The sequence below is a fragment of the Esox lucius genome, chromosome 25, assembly GCF_011004845.1.
Source record: "Esox lucius isolate fEsoLuc1 chromosome 25, fEsoLuc1.pri, whole genome shotgun sequence".
NCBI classification, from domain to species: domain Eukaryota; kingdom Metazoa; phylum Chordata; class Actinopteri; order Esociformes; family Esocidae; genus Esox; species Esox lucius.
In genome coordinates this window covers 6,494,086-6,509,441 of record NC_047593.1, presented here as the reverse complement: position 1 = coordinate 6,509,441, position 15,356 = coordinate 6,494,086, and positions in this window count along the sequence as shown.

Sequence of the window (15,356 nt, the reverse complement as noted above, 5' to 3'; positions counted from 1 at the left end):
CCAGGGGTGTGAGGTGCGGGAGGTGCCCCCTCCCCCTCTGGACATCGAGGGGGCCCCGGCGTACTCTGTCCGCTCCATCGTCGACTCGAGGCGCCGGGCGGGGGGCCTCCAGTACCTCGTGGAGTGGGAGGGGTACGGCCCGGAGGAGCGGAGCTGGGTTCCGGTGAAGGACGTCCTGGCTCCCGTCCTTGTCCGCGACTTCCATCAGCGTCGGCCGGACCGCCCTGCTCCGCGCCCCCCGGGTCGGCCCCGAGGCCGGCGTCGTCGCGCGGCCCCAGGGGGGGGTACTGTGACAACTGCGACCTCTGCTGGTTCACCTCCCCCTGCAGTGGGCGGGCCCCAGCGGTCGACGTCACCGGCCTTCTGACACCACCGTCTCATCATACATTTCACCTGTGTCTCGTTTAGTGCACCTGTTCCTCATCATCGCTGTTTCCCCCGGTATATATGTTCCCTCTGCTCCCCCTGTCTTTGTGTGTGATTGTCTCTGACTACTAAAGAGCTGTACGACGCTTCGTCACCTGTATATACATATCTTGTATTGGTTCGTGAGGATACCATTAAAAAGATCCTTCCACCACGCCTTCTCCTGCTCCTCCTTGTCCAAACCCCGAAGCCGTGACAATACCCTCTACGGGGTGTTGGAGGGTTCATGGGAGTTTGCCCAACCAATCCACATGTGTTTTGTGGATTTGGAGAAGGCATTCGACTGTGTCCCTCGCGGCATCCTGTGGAGGGTGCTTCGGGAATATGGGGTCCTGGGTCCTTTGCTAAGGGCTGTCAGGTCCCTGTATGACCGAAGCAGGAGCTTGGTCCGCATTGCTGGCAGTAAGTCAGACTTGTTCCCAGTGAATATTGGACTCCGGCAGGGCTGCCCTTTGTCGCCGGTTCTGTTCGTAATATTTATGGACAGAATTTCTAGGCGTAGCCAGGGGCCGGAGGGTGTCAGGTTTGGGGACCACACGATTTCATCTCTGCTTTTTGCGGATGATGTTGTCGTGTTGGCCCCTTCAAACCAGGACCTTCAGCATGCACTGGGACGGTTTGCAGCCGAGTGTGAAGCGGTGGGGATGAGAATCAGTACCTCCAAATCCGAGGCCATGGTCCTCAGTTGTTAAAGGGTGGCTTGCCCACTTCAGGTTGGTGGAGAGTGCCTGCCTCAAGTGTAGTTTAAGTATCTAGGGGTCTTGTTCACAAGTGAGGGAAGGATGGAACGGGAGATTGACAGACGGATCAGTGCAGCTTCTGCAGTAATGCAGTCGATGTATCGGTCTGTCGTGGTGAAGAAAGAGCTGAGCCGCAAGGCGAAGCTCTCGATTTACCGGTCAATCTACGTTCCTACTCTCACCTATGGTCATTGGCTTTGGGTCATGACCGAAAGGACAAAATCCCGGATACAGGCGGCCGAAATGAGCTTTCTCCGCAGGGTGGCTGGGCGATCCCTTAGAGATAGGATGAGAAGCTTGGTCACCGGGAAGAGCTCAGAGTAGAGCCGCTGCTCCTCCTCATTGAGAGTGGTCAGCTGAGGTGGCTTGGGCATCTGTTTCGGATGCCTCCGGAACGCCTTCCTGGGAGGGTGTTCCGGTCCCGTCCCACCGGGAGCAGACCCCGGGGAAGACCTAGGACACGCTGGAGAGACCATGTCTCCCGGCTGGCCTTGGAACGCCTCGGTGTCCCCCCGGAAGAGCTGGAGGAAGTGTCTGGGGAGAGGGAAGTCTGGGCATCTCTGCTTAGACTGCTGCCCCCGCGACCCGGCCCCGGATAAGCGGAAGATGATGGATGGATGGTATGCTAGGAACTCTGTGGACACTTGACAGCCAACTGACAAGGTAGTGCAAATATGAGCTGTCAATGACTACATTGAAAACAAGGTGGGCTGCTTTCTAAAATGTTGTATTTCATAATCACATCACAACACAAAGCATTATGCTGTTGCCAATTGTGCAGCAGAGAGAGAAGGAAGGGCAGGATTACATGCTTTTTAATTTGATTAATTACTGTTATGTACAAACACAAGGTGTGACGGACTGCCCTGTCATCACCCACTTTTCCTGGTTTTCTTTTCATCCACAAACACATCCCAGACTTGACATGTGTCTTGTCATTGATTATCACTAACACCAGGTCCCAATTCGGTCATGTGTTTAAATGTTGCTCCTCTGGTCCCTTCATTTGTCAATCATTGTTCCTTGTCTCCGCATGTTTTGTGTATGTGGTGAGTGTTTTGTTTTCGTTTTAATCAAGGCTGTATTTTCGATTCAGTTTGTGTTAGTGCTCAGTGTTATTTTTCCAATTAAAATACAACATCGACTGCCACTCTGCCTGCGCCTGGTTCGTCCATTCCATCACAACACCATTGTGACACAACGCAAAACGTAATTTAATCAACAGAAAACAGAGCACACCTGGTGTATAAAATACAAAAAAATGTTACATTTATAAATTAGGTCTGCCTTTCACTATGGAGTCTTCAATTCAAATATATTTTTCTTCATGATTCTATATTTCAATAAGTCAAACAAATAAAAAACCTGTCTGTAAGACAATAAGCAAGGACTTTGTTTTATCACCTCTACTCTTATGAATGTACACTATAACATTAAAGCTATTAACAAAAAAAATGTGTATTCCATCAACAAACTGGAGGTTATACTATATGGCCAAAGGTATGTGGACACCCGACCCTCACACCCATATATTGGAAATCCCATTCCAAATCCAAGGACAGTAATATAGAGTTGGCCCCCCCTTTGCAGCTGTAACAGCCAGCACTTTTTCTGGGAAAGCTTTCCACAAGATTTTGGAGTGGCTCTGTAGGAATCTTTACCCATTCATCCATTTGTGATGTCAGGCACTGATGTTGGACGAAAAGGCCTGACTCGCTGTTTCTATTTATTCCAGATGTGTTCAATGGGGTTGAGGTCAAGGCTCTATGCAGGCCACTCGAGTTCCTTCACACCAAACTTGTCAAACTGTCTTTATAGACCCCACTTTGTGTACATGGGCACAGTCATGCTGGAAAGGGAAAGGGCCTTCCCCAAACTTTTGCCACAAATTTGGAATCACCAAAATGTCTTTGTACCCTGAAGCATTACAATAACCCTTCACTGGAACTAAGGGGCCAAGCTCAAACCCTGAAACCCAGCCCCAGATCACTATCCCTCCTCCACCAAAGCTTACAATAGGTAATATGCATTCTGGTAGGTAGCGTTCTCCTGGCATCTGCCACACCCAGATTCATCCATCAGACTGCCAGGTAGTGAAGCATGATGAATCATTTCAGAGAAAACGTTTCCACTGATCCAGAGGCGGCATGCTTTCTCATTCGTTATGGTACACTTAGCACATATAAAAGCTTTTACAAAAAAAAACAGAACATTATACACAATAATCAAAGGTTAACAAGCCAAGCTCAACATGCTAGGTCCCTTTCGTGGAAGGGGGTGAGACATATTGGATTGGAATTTCCAGTTTGTACTTGTCTGCACTTGAAAGTCCTCTCTCTAAGCTTCTTTCTTTTTCATGTCACGCATTGCGGTTATTTAATATTCTCTCAATACGTTTGCAGGGCTGCTCCCACCGAGCAAGTAAATAGTTTGTGGTGTGGAGAAGGGTGAGATCAACATCATCAGGATTTATCACGCCTTGTTGTCATATCTGCAGAATGTTAGGGGCATCCCCCTAGCTCCTCTACTTTCCGTGGCGGGTTCCAAGGGTAGTTGTACTTCTTTATTGGGCTCTGCACAATGGACATCACCTTAGTAATATAGTCTTCATCCTTAACACGTCACAATTTAGGACAATAGGCCCGGGGCTGGTATTCAGAGCTTAACTTTGGGAGAGTCTAACTTAATCTTAAACTTAATCATTTAAGGAAGAGATTTTAGTGATAGTTAAGGAAATAGGAGTAGCTTGAATGCATCCGACAAAGGCAACAGCAGTGTAAATTTTAGGGTCTTTTCTTCACTAAGATGAATACTCAAGACATGTGAGTGGACATGCTGGAGAATGTCTCACTACTATAAATCATTCTGGATAACACTACTCCACTGAAATCTTTCATTTTTACTTACTGTTTTGTCTTTGTGCTGACAGTACAGGTTAGGGAAATACCATGTTGACACACCCTAAAGAGTCTGTATTTAACTACACTGTGACTGATTATTTCAATAAAAACCCTTGTGGGGAGATTTGTGTTGGATATAGTTTACCTGATGAAAAAGTGAGTTGTTGTTCTTTACCTTAGGAGGAAATGTGGAACACTTTCCGGACACATGTAACCTGGAACGGTTCCTGTTTATATTTAGTGGTTGTTGTTTCTGAACAGCCCAAGGTGTGCCAGCTGGGTAAAGTGAGATACACAATGAGGACATGTGACCATCACACACATGAGCTTGTTGGACATCCCAAACCATGGACATTAATATGGAGTTGCCGCTATAAGAGACGCCACTGGGAAGGCATTCTACAAGATTTTGGAGTGTTGGAGGAGAAGGCCTGGCTCGCAATCATCATTTCAATTCAATGTTATGTTCCTGTGAGCAATGGGTGTGGCTGAAACACCTGAACTCAATAATTAGTAGGGTACCACATACTTTTGGACATATAGTGTATGTTTCTAAATGAGTCGTAATAATATCTCATGTTGTACTCAGCAGCTAGTTAGCTTTTGGTAAAACATATTCAACACTCTGTGGGCTGGACAGGTTAGCAGCATCTCTGACCGTATTCCATTTAATGTATATGAGGTTTGGTTGGAGGCTCATCTTCCTTTTTAGGGTAGCATGCTGCCATGTCAACTCATGTCAACGTAGCTCCTATTTGGTTGACAAAAACATGTTTGGATGCAATTTGTATCTATGTGTCCAATTACTTTATTTAACATAAAAAGTAAGCTTTAATTTCTTGTTTGAATACAAATCGATTATTGAATGTTGTAGTCTGTTGTCTTTGGCATAGCTTTGTGAAGAACAATGCCTTGTGATCAGCTGTGTACATTGCAGCAGCGGGATAGAGGATAATTTGTGGGAAATGTGATGGCAATTCCATAGATCGACACTCTTAAAGGAGTAAGAACAAAATTCTCTTGGCACAATTTAACAGTTTTATTAATTATTTGCAAATAAGAAAGACGCGTCAAACGCTTACAAACATAATCGTCCGAGGAGTCTCTAAAGTAATACACGAACAGCATTGTATTTATTACAGTTAAATGGGGTGAGGTAAGTTGTTGCCCATCTGTCTTGTGTCACATAGGTTTTTACCCAAAGAGCGGGCTGTCCCCCCACCTTATCCTTCCTGCCATAATGTTTACTGTTATCCTTCCTGCCATAATGTAATGTTTACTGGGCCAACTGACCTTACTTCCCCCCAAGGACCACATTCCTAAGGAACAGAGAGGACTGACACCCTTCTTTGTCTAGGCAGGAGGACATGGCCCAAATACCTAATAATCCTCTGATATCATACAGACGTGTGTCACAATCAAAGTAAAGATCTACATACCAGCCAATGGAAAGACAGACATTTCTCAAATGTACCTTAGTTCATAACATAATTTATTTTTAGCAATCTCACCAACCGCTTATAAGTTAGCTAGGTTTTATTGTAGCATTTTCAACATTGTGTGAGCCACAATGGTTATACCCAACCCTATTCATTTTCATTTGATTTTAGTTTTGATTGGCTCAGCTAGATTGTTAGCTATCATGCCACTTTCCATGACTGTCAAGCTTCAGAAATTCAACCCTGCAATGTTTGTCTGAATTCTCTGAGCTATTTGATAGTGTCTTACCAAGCTAACATTTCAATCACTAACCAGGTAGCTTGGTAAATGCTGTTTATTGGCAATTACTTATTTTTTTGATGTACACAAGATGTGAATAAACCTGCCTTAGGTTTACAGCAAAACCTGAAAAGAAGCTTAATGACAGGGTTGTCAGGTAAAGATGGGCTAACTGAAAATGTCAACTTATAACAGTTACATAGAACTGTTTTAGACAACTAAGCTCCCCTCTCATGCCATGTCTTTCCAGAGTAACCTTAAGTTAGATGTTCTGTTGCCTATAAGGCATTTCAAATTGTTTATGAATTATATTCAACTTTTTTTAATGTATATGTTTTACATAGCTCTCTTAATGTATTTTTTTTTATTACTGCTGAAATACAGGGCTCATCAAATATTTCTCTACTCAATGGGATAGTTCACCCAAATTACAAAATGGCATATTGGCGGCTTTACCTTGTAATCAGTCTATGGACAAGGTTTAACAGGAATGAAAACTTTGGTTTAGTTTCCCGGCACATTTTTATCATTTGTTGCACGGTCCTAGTCCTATTCAAGCCCAGACATCTACATTAGCATTTTAGAGCATCATATACAAATTGTCCAAAAGTATCTGAAATTGAATGCAAGTTTCATGACAATGTATTTGATTGCTTTTATAGGTGTCATTACTTGAATGGAGTTTGTTGACCTGCATGAAACAATTTTATATGTGTTTGGATGATTTGGATATGATATTGAAAAGCTGTTAAAGAAAACAACCAGCTGCCATCCTTTCTATAGATTTTAGAAATGGCTGAAATGTATGTACAGATTGTAGTTGTCTTCCACTAGATGGCAGTCTACTGAAAGGTAAAAAGGTTTTCAAAGTTAATGCGAGCATGAACCTTTACTTTCCGGTTGGTTTTTGCATCACCAAAACAGTGCAACTATATGAAATGAAAAAATACCAGTCCTAATTTCAGTACAGTAAATCTTACTAATTTGCCCTGTCTTTCTGATGGAACGCAAAGGTGGTGATCTGACTTTCTGTTGTCACAAAAGATCCAATGGCACTTATCCATGGCATTAAATTAGTGGTGTTATCCTGGATACCCTTCCAATATTATCAAACTGAGCCTCATGCCATGGGTTTGGCCAGGAGCCTAGTGATTAGACAATCTGACCAGGTGCTAAATTCAATGATCCAGTCAGCAAAGTGAAAAATATGCTGTTCTGTCCCAGAGCAAAGCAGTTTACTGAAATTTCTCCTATGTCTGCACAAGAATGTTTTCTGCCTATAAGTGAGTATGTTTTCTGACCGTAAACGTCTATTGTGGTTTTCAGATGAGCAGTGAGCTGGCAGACACATATGGGTGTGAGGGACACACAGGACCACACAGTCAGCAGTCTGATGAATACCATTGTCCTGCCAGGTGATGTCTCTCCTCAGTCCTGCCAAGTCCTGTCCGATTCCACAGTCCTTCCTGCTGCTGAAACAATTCAGTGGTTGAAGGTACCAGAGAGTCAATGGTTCTCCTGCCCAGTTGTCTGCCTTGTGGTGGGACCAACTTTGTGAGGTATCGTGGCATCCACAAGAGCCCTGTTAGAAATCAGCCTTTTCGTATAGTGGTTGAAATAATGATCACGTAACTGGTCGTCAAGGGAGACAGTAATTCAATTATTAATTGCAGCATTTGATACTCTATTGTTCATGATGTTACAGACTCGGTCTTCATACTTGGTCATACAAACTCGATCTCATCTAACTCAATCTTCCAACCGTACCTCTACTTTTTAGACACCGCAACCAGAATACAACCAGAATCACAGTACTGTAAGCCCATAGACTAATTACTGTTGCACTTTGAATGAACATGGCTTCCTGTATACAGATAAACAGATGGTCTGTTGTAAACTGAACACAACATTTAAGTAAAAACATTGAAAAAACATTAAAAGTACAATTCAATTCCTAATATTAAAAAAAGCCCATACACTTATGTTACAAAGGACTAAAACAAAACATCAAAAAGGAGTAAGTGACCAATGAGGTCTTATTGTTCCTCAAAACAAAATGAATGTAAATAAGACCCAATTGACGCACTCCACTCTGACACATAACTCAATGTATGACAGGCATCAATCCCTCCCCCTCCTCAGATTATAAGGGTTGAGAAACCAATGTTCATGTAACTCTCTATAAGTACCAATTTAATTTGCTTCATGCCCAAAGCTCAACTCTTTCCAATCCTAATCAGTTATCATATCATACATCCCCCCTGCCTTCACTTCATTAAGTCAATGGAAAGTGACACCATCAGTGAATGCAGAACAATGACAAATACAGCCACAGGAGGCGCCCTCCTGGACCCGCACTGGCCATAATTTCGGGACGGACATGAAAAATAGAGAATTGGTAAAAGGGATGGATCTGGAATCCATTCGATAAGGAGCTGCAAACTGTATATTAATAAAAAAACTAAGTGGAAATGTTAAAAACTCAAACATTCACAAACAATCAAAGACATCAGTGAGCAGCACGTTCGCTTATGCAAAGTAATTATAAACCATAACCTATCGAAAAATGTGTCTTTCATAGGTAAACAGCTCTCAGATTTGACATAAACTCAGTACCCTCTCACAGATCTGAATTTGGAATTGGCTATAATGGATCTGTAAATATCCTGTAGTTTCTTGCCACATGACTGACAAAATAATCAGTTTGCCCACTAGGGGAAAAGCTGCTCAACTAAATTCTATCCCAAGTTGTAGTGGTTTACCTGCTGCAACCACCAGGGCGATTGTATTAGCACATCTAAAGCACACAAATTTAGCATTTTCACATACCTTGTGACAACACAAACATAATGTCTTACTAACCTCCTAAATCTTAAGGAAATTTTGATACAGTTTTGTTTGAAAATAGAGATTTTTCTTTTTTTTAATTGTATCCATTTTTATTCCAAGTAGTGGTGGACTAGATTACATCTTTTATGCATATTTTGACCATGTCTGTGGTTCAATTTCTCTATCGCCAACAATGGGGGATGACTTTCGGTCTCTACCCTCACTTCAGTTGGTTTCAAAATCATACATTTCTATTTCAATCTATTGAGAGGAAAATATATTTTAGCTTTCACTTAAAGTTTCATTATCCCCAAACTGAATATGCTTGTGTTGGGGAAATTACCACAGGTGAGACCAGGCTGAACACTTAAATGTAACCCTTAGTAATAGGCTACTCTGTTTTAATGGGAAACATGGTAGTCTGCCCCACTTCCTGGAGCCCTTAGCTTTACCCACTTATGGAAGCCATTAAAAAGGCCAAATGTTTTGTTTAAAGTATATGAAATTCAAATTCTCATAGATAAAACATGTGAAATTGTCCTCAGACTGTCTGGAGCAAGATATGTTATTCTTTTAACTTAGCCGATATCCTTTGTCAAGTGAAAAGTATGAACATGAAAAGTATGAGCATGTACAGCACTCAATACTTAATTGGAGCTCCTTTTGCCTGAATTACTGCAGCAATGCGGCGTGGCATGGAGTCGATCAGTCTGTGGCACTGCTCAGGTGTTATGAGAGCCCAGGTTGCTCTGATAGTGGCCTTCAGCTATTCTGCATTGTTGGGTCTGGGGTATCGCATCTTCCTCTTCACAATACCCCAAAGATTTTGTATAGGGTTAAGATCAGGTTAGTTTGCTGGCCAATTAAGAACAGGGATACCATCGTCCTTAAACCAGGTACTGGTAGCTTTGGTACTGTGTGCAGGTGCCAAGTCCTGTTGGAAAATGAAATCTGCATCTCCATAAAGTTGGTCAGCAGCAGGAAGCATGAAGTGCTCTAAAACTTCCTGGTAGACAGCTGCATTGACCTTGGACCTCAGAAAACACAGTGGACCAACATCAGTAGCTGACAAGGCACCCAAACCATCACTGACTGAGGAAACTTTACACTGGACTTCAAGCAACGTGGATTCTGTGCCTCTCTTCTCTTCCTCTAGACACGGGACCTAGATTTCCAAAGGAAATTTTAAAAGCAAAATTTACTTTCATCAGAGAACATAACTTTGGACCACTTAGCAGCAGTCCAGTGCTTTTTGTCTTTAACCCAGGCGAGACGCTTCTAACGCTGTGTCTTGTTCAAGAGTGGCTTGACACAAGGAATGCGACAGCTGAAACCCATGTCTTGCATACGTCTGTGCGTGGTGGTTCTTGAAGCACTGACTCCAGCTGCAGTCCACTCTTTGTGAATCTCCCCCACATTTTTGAATGGGTTTTGTTTCACAATCCTCTCCAGGGTGCGGTTATCCCTATTGCTTGTACACTTTTTTCTACCACATCTTTTCCTTCCCTTTGCCTCTCTATTAATGTGCTTGGACATAGAGCTCTGTGAACAGCCAGCCTCTTTAGCTATGACCTTTTGTGTCTTGCCCTCCTTGTGCAAGGTGTCAATGGTCGTCTTTTGGACAGCTGTCAAGTCAGCGGTCTTCCTCATGATTGTGTTGCCTACAGAACTAGACTGAGAGACCATTTAAAGGCCTTTGCAGGTTTTTAGAGATAATTAGCTGATTAGAGTGTGGCACCAGGTGTCTTCAATATTCAACCTTTTCACAATATTCAAATTTTCTGAGATACTGAATTTGGGGTTTTCAATAGCTGTCAGTTATAATCATCAAAATTAAAAGAAATAAACAATTGAAATATATCAGTCTGTGAGGAATGAATGTATACAGTATATAAGTTTCACGTTTTGAATGGAATTACTGAAATGAATCAACTTTTTGATGATATTCTAATTATATGACATCAATTATATAGCACCTGAATTGTGACAATTTCTGGTGGATTTTCGAAGTACGCATCCGTGCATGCGTTTCGGGTCAGGATAGACAAACACATTTGCTGGCTTAACATACAGTAGTTAATTATAGTAAGCCTTAACTGAAACTGAATACGATTATATTGCTGTTTCTGGCTTAAAAAAGTTAATCTTCTGTCTCGCTACCAATTGCTCAATTCTTATGATTATTCCTAGGAAGTTAATAGGTACTAGTAAGCCTATTACTGGCTAATAAGCTGTTAAAACGGCCAGTGACAAAAGCAATACAGTTCATAGACGCTATGGTGGAGGTAAACTTAATAAGAAACGTTAGTCAGTTTAACACAATCCTCGATGGAGTCTAGCGACTGTTGAAACGTGTATTGCCGTGGCGTAGTGGTTAAAGACACCGCCTCTCATGTGGAAGACCTAAGTTCTAATTTATTGAGAGCAGCGACATTTATGAATTATTTCTGGTAGTTTCCACGATTGTATCATCTTTCACTTGATGAAAAAATTTATTATCGTCACCTATATTAATAGTTATTGTATAAATATCATTCACGAATGAAAAAAAAGTGTTTTTTTGCCATGAAAGAAAAAAATACATACTTATGCCATGAAATGAAATAGCTTTGGCAGACTCGCTAGCTATTGCTCAATTCTTATGACTATTCCAGTAAGTTAGCAGATGCCAGTAAAGCTTATTACTGGCTAATACTCTGTTAAAACGGCCAGTGGCAAAAGAGGATTTGTTCAGGATAGGGACAAGAGGCTATACTGGCACCTGGCAAATGTACATATGTGTGGTTTTGTGGTTAATGACACATCCTTTCATGTGGGTGTCCCAGGTTTGAGTCTCGAGATAGCAACACTTTCTATTGCGGGATGAATTAGGCTTGCCTGGTTTCTTGTTCAAAATGACATTTTGAATTTAAATTGGAGATTTCTGTACCTTTTGAACTGTGTTGAAGCAAGACCAATGAACTGAAATTGTCAACGAGTCATAATGCCCATAAAACCTATCAGGCAAAATGTGATATTTGGTTCTTTTCAAATTTAGAACTGCTTCAAATAAAGTCTGTGTTTCAGTGTCTTTGTTTATCCTTACAGGTTGCAGTTTCAGCAGACCAATCCATTTAATCCTTTTCAATTCTGTTTGGAAGTCATCATGCAGTATGAATCCTCACTGGGGAAGGAACCACAAGAGATTTGGAAACAAAACAACATTGTAAATCTAACACCCAAGGTCATATACTGTGAAGTGAAAAGGTCAAGCCAAAGGTCATTACATATGGTCTCCATTTGTTAAAGAGCACATTCTATTCCTTATGGACCCGCAGAGGTTCAAAGGGTTTTAATGTTGATCTAAAAATATTAGTGTAAATTATGATTAGAAGGTTGAATAAAATAATTAACTATATCATACACCTGGACAGTACAGGCTTCATTGCAAGTTGCCATTAAGGTGACAATATTCCTTAGCTCCTCAATGCTATGGCCCATACCTTTTCAGTGGAGAGGGGGTAATGATTCCAAAGCATTTGAGCTTTCTTCCAGGAATGTATTTTTAAAACTGTGCAGCGTTTTGGCTTGTCACCTTGCCTTTTAAATGGGCTGGTATACTCTATTCAAATACGCGAGCGCCTGTTAAGGTCATATGTTGGAGGCATTTGTACTGAAATGCGGGTGTAGACAGGGTTGCTCTTTTTCATCACTACATTTTGCTATTTGTATTAAGCCCATAGCACAACTGATCAGATCTAAACCAGAATATAAAATTAATTATGGCATGGGCAGAAGAACACAAACTGTCACTATGAGCAGACAATGTGTTGCTTTACCTTTCCAGGCCCTTATCTTCCATATGACATCTGAAGGATGTCAAGATTACAGGATTTGGATTATATTCAGAGTACAAAGTAGAGAGGACAGAGTCGAGGGAAATTAACCAAATTAAGGTACTGATTGCTTCTAAGTGGCCTTGTGAGAGTGTAAAGTACCTGTGAATTTTTATCCCCACATCACTGCAAAGTCTATGAGGGACAAACTTCATTAAGATAATGAAGGGCATTATAAGTGGACACTTTGTAGGAGGAGGGGGACAAATCAGGACACAACACCCTGAACCCTAATTTGAAACATTCACATTGTGCTTGTCTTGGGTTTAGAAGGAATGGACTTGCAGAACAGAAACATAAAGTATATACAGTTAAGTATATGAATCTAAATGAATGTGTGTCAATGTAAATGTATTCCATCAACCCTCATCACTTTTATATTATTGTGGGCTAATGTCTCTCTTCATCTATGACAGTGGGTGTCTCTATTCACATTTTTGTTTGCGGCTTTATCTACGATATCTTAGCCAGATTTTTACATCTATTACATTGTGTAGATTCTCATCTACTGCATGAGTGTTTGTTAAAGCTAAAAACGATGGCATTGTCTTTCTAATCCATCACTGTAGTAGATGACGGCGCAGCCGGGGCCCCACCCTGGAGCCAGGCCCGGGGTTGGGGCTCGTTCGCGAGCGCCTGGTGGCCGGGCCTTTCCCCATGGGGCCCGGCCGGGCCCAGCCCGAACGAGCGACATGGGGCCGCCCTCCCGTGGGCTCACCACCCACAGGAGGGACCATAAGGGGCCGGTGCAGAGAGGATCGGGCAGCAGTCGAAGGAGGGGGCCTAGACAACCCGATCCCCGGACACGGAAACTAGCTCTAGGGACGTGGAATGTCACCTCGCTGGCGGGGAAGGAGCCTGAGATGGTGCGTGAGGTTGAGAGGTTCCGACTAGAGGTAGTCAGGATCACCTCTACGCACGGCTTGGGCTCTGGAACCACACTCCTTGAGAGAGGATGGACTCTTCACCACTCTGGAGTTGCCCATGGTGAGAGGCGGCGGGCTGGTGTGGGTTTGCTTATAGCTCCCCAGCTCTGCCGCCATGTGTTGGAGTTTACCCCGGTGAACGAGAGGGTCGTTTCCCTGCGCCTACGGGTCGGGGATAGGTCTCTCACTGTTGTTTGTGCCTACGGGCCGAACGGCAGGGCAGAGTACCCGACCTTCTTGGAGTCTCTGGGAGGGGTGCTGGAAAGTGCTCCGACTGGGTACTCTATCGTTCTACTGGGGGACTTCAACGCCCACGTGGGCAACGACAGTGACACCTGGAGGGGCGTGATTGGGAGGAATGGCCCCCCTGATCTGAACCCGAGCGGTGTTCAGTTATTGGACTTCTGTGCTAGTCACAGTTTGTCCATAACGAACACCATGTTCAAGCATAAGGGTGTCCATCAGTGCACGTGGCACCAGGACACCCTAGGCCGCAGGTCGATGATCGACTTTGTTGTCGTTTCATCTGACCTGCGGCCACATGTCTTGGACACTCGGGTGAAGAGAGGGGCGGAGCTGTCAACTGATCACCACCTGGTTGTGAGTTGGATCCGATGGCGGGGGAGGAAGTTGGACAGACTCGGCAGGCCCAAGCATACTGTAAGGGTCTGCTGGGAACGTCTGGCCGAGTCTCCTGTCAGAGAGATCTTTAACTCCCACCTCCGGCAGAGCTTTGACTGGATCCCGAGGGAGGCTGGAGATATTGAGTCCGAGTGGACCATGTTCTCCACCGCCATTGTCGAAGCGGCCGCTCGGAGCTGTGGCCGTAAGGTCTCCGGTGCCTGTCGAGGCGGCAATCCCCGAACCCGGTGGTGGACACCGGAAGTAAGGGATGCTGTCAAGCTGAAGAAGGAGTCCTATCAGGCCTGGTTGGCTTGTGGGACTCCAGAGGCAGCTGACGGGTACCGACAGGCCAAGCGGACTGCAGCCCGGGTGGTTGTGGAGGCAAAAACTCGGGCCTGGGAGGAGTTCGGTGAGGCCATGGAGAAGGACTATCGGCTGGCCTCGAAGAGATTCTGGCAAACCATCCGGCGCCTCAGGAGAGGGAAACAGTGCCCTACCAACGCTGTTTACAGTAGAGGTGGGCAGCTGTTGACCTCAACTGGGGATGTCGTCGGGCGGTGGAAGGAGTACTTCGAGGATCTCCTCAATCCCGCCGTCACGTCTTCCATTGAGGAAGCAGAGGATGAGGGCTCAGAGGTGGACTCGTCCATCACCCGGGCTGAAGTCACCGAGGTGGTTAAGAAACTCCTCGGTGGCAAGGCACCGGGGGTGGATGAGATCCGCCCTGAGTACCTCAAGTCTCTGGATGTTGTGGGGCTGTCTTGGCTGACACGCCTGTACAACATCGCGTGGCAGTCGGGGACAGTGCCTCTGGGATGGCAGACCGGGGTGGTGGTCCCTCTTTATAAGAAGGGGGACCGGAGGGTGTGTTCCAACTATAGGGGGATCACACTTCTCAGCCTCCCCGGGAAAGTCTATGCCAGGGTTCTGGAGAGGAGAATACGGCCGATAGTAGAACCTCGGATTCAGGAGGAACAGTGTGGTTTTCGTCCAGGCCGTGGAACACTGAACCAGCTCTATACCCTCTACAGGGTGATGGAGGGTTCATGGGAGTTTGCCCAACCAGTCCACATGTGTTTTGTGGATTTGGAGACGGCATTCGACTGTTTCCCTCGCGGCATCCTGTGGAGGGTGCTTCGGGAATATGGGGTCCTGGGTCCTTTGCTAAGGGCTGTCAGGTCCCTGTACGACCGAAGCAGGAGCTTGGTCCGCATTGCCGGCAGTAAGTCAGACTTGTTCCCTGTGCATGTTGGACTCTGGCAGGGCTGCCCTTTGTCACCGGTTCTGTTCGTAATTTTTATGGACAGAATTTCTAGG